Raw genomic sequence first — 2,300 nt, forward strand, 5'->3', positions numbered from 1 at the left:
TCAGGATAGAGTGAATGAAGGAGTTTGAAGGATAATAAAAAATCAAAGTTACTGTAGCGAGGACACGTCTACACAAAATGAAACATGAAATAGATTTTAACTCTTAAATGTATTTGTCAAATAACTAAACAGGTTTGGTCAGGTTCAACAGATAACTATATAAATAGATTTTTTCCTATTACAAACAATTCAGTCAATCTTTGTTCGGATATAAGGAGAAAATATGAAAGACTGCAACATGCATTTATAGTAGAAAGGTACTGCTTGAATCGTTTTCGCATGAATTGTTATAATCACATTTATGTATGGATGAAAATATATAAATAATGTATGTTTTATATGTGTATAAAATATATATGGCTAAACTAGTAATTGTCTTCAGTTCAGCTGTGGCTGACGAGGTGTATACTCACCAAAATATTTAAATTGCGCGAAGTATTTTGTGGGAAATATTCCTATTTTCTTTAAGCGGTATATTTTATGTTCTGTCTTCTCATTCGTATTATTTACATAGATATAAAACCAAAGTTCCGACTATCTGTGATGTCATTGCAAACCTTCAGTGGTTAAATATCACACTTCAATTAACTAAAATTGTAATGCCTGGGTTAATGTGCGTGGTTCAATTATATAAGGTGTGTGTGCGCGCGTAGACAGCTCTGTGCTGATATGCATACACAAACATGCACAAAGGTGATGTTGATGATGATGATGATGATGATTTCATTTATTTACCACCAGAGCGAAGGATAGGGGGAACAAAAACAGACGTAAAGTGCGAGGGTTTACATATAATGAAATGATAAGATAAATAAATGAACAAAAGGAAGACAGTAAGTATACATGGTAAACAATGAAAAGGAAGAGAAATATACAGGTTATACAGAAGCTTAAAATAGTGGGGGATGATGGAAGTGTAGTCTTCCTGGTACAGGATGACCTCTAGGAATAATTGAGGAACCCCACTGTCGAAGATCTCCTGAACACCAAGGGCAAGTGCTCTCTCCAATTTCCTGTCTCCGACTCACAGGTCTACACAGAGAGATACCATCCACTCTTAGCACTTTCGCAAGTTTCACCCGCTTTTCAATAAACTCAGTCGAGGACAGCACTTCCCACTGCATACTCAGTTTCCTTTTGAAGTGAAACTTGAAGTCAATGAGACCTCTACCAAAGAGGGATGTATTAGTCCACATGCCTTTCAGCCTCGTCCACCAGATCAATAAGAAGAAGAAGACGACTACGTGGAGTTAGCTAGAGTAGATATAGACTTCTATGTAGGTAATAGCGGAGAAAGTTTATTAAAAGCTGCTAGAGTCACATCAAAACAGGGAAACCAAAAACCCAAGCGAACTTAAAAATCAGTAAAAAGAACAGAAATTATCTGACTGGCAGGAGAAGGCGTTGCATGGTAGATTCCCAAAGATAGTTGCAGCAACTATCTTATTAGTGAGACATGGCTATGGTTGCAGAAAAGAAAGCTAAATACGGGAACAGAAAGGTTGCTAGTAGTTGCTTAAGATCAAGCATTAAGGACTAATTTGATACAAGCCAAGATAGACAAAAACCTAGTAGATTCCCGATGTAGGTTATGCAAATCAAAAGAGGAAAGCGCTACTCATATAGTAAGTGAATGTAGCATGCTGGCACAGAAAGACTGTAAGAAAAGACATGACAACCTTGGGTAAGTAATCCACTGGGAGTTAGGTAGATAGTTAGGATTTGAACATGCCAATTTATGGTAGGAATATGAACCTGGTAAAGTACTAGAAAGTAAGAAATACAAGATGTTATGGGACTTTAACATTCAGACTGACAGAGTAATAGAAGTCAGAAGGCCTGATTTAGTAGTAGTAGATAAAGAGAATAGAAAGTGCCGAATAATTGACTTTACAGTAGCAAATGATTAAAAAATCAATATGAGAGGTATAGAAAAAATAGCAAAGTATCAGGACCTAGCCATTGAATTACAGAGACTAAGGAAAGTGCGGGTAAAATGTATTCCAGTAGGTGCATTGGGAACTATCCCTAAAGATCTGAACAGATGTGTAGAGGAAATAGGTATAAAACCCAGTTTAGTTCAGCTCCAGAAAACAGTGTTATTAGGGATAGCTAGGATACTTAGGAGGGTTCTTGGCATCTAAGTTTACTTGTTGCCCGATGTTAGGATTTTTTTCTTTTCCAACAGTCTAATCTGTTGTGTTTATATGAAAATGGTAATAATTATATTAATAGGCAACTCGACGTGAAGAAAATTTTAACTGGACCCCACCTGCAAGGTCATGAGCTGTTTATCTTGA

At 36.4% G+C, this 2,300-nt stretch overlaps 1 protein-coding gene across 1 annotated transcript in view; it reads right to left on the reverse strand.

The window, feature by feature from the left end:
• Nucleotides 1-595, reverse strand: part of LOC115210936 — a 1,838-nt gene extending 1,243 nt beyond the window's left edge. The window contains exon 1 of the mRNA XM_029779726.2: nucleotides 1-595. This exon is cut by the window's left edge and continues 1,243 nt beyond it. The gene's annotated coding sequence lies outside the window, so the exon portion shown is untranslated.
• Nucleotides 596-2,300: the final 1,705 nt, after the last annotated feature.

This window comes from Octopus sinensis, linkage group LG4 (genome assembly GCF_006345805.1).
Source record: "Octopus sinensis linkage group LG4, ASM634580v1, whole genome shotgun sequence".
Classification (NCBI taxonomy): Eukaryota; Metazoa; Mollusca; class Cephalopoda; order Octopoda; family Octopodidae; genus Octopus; species Octopus sinensis.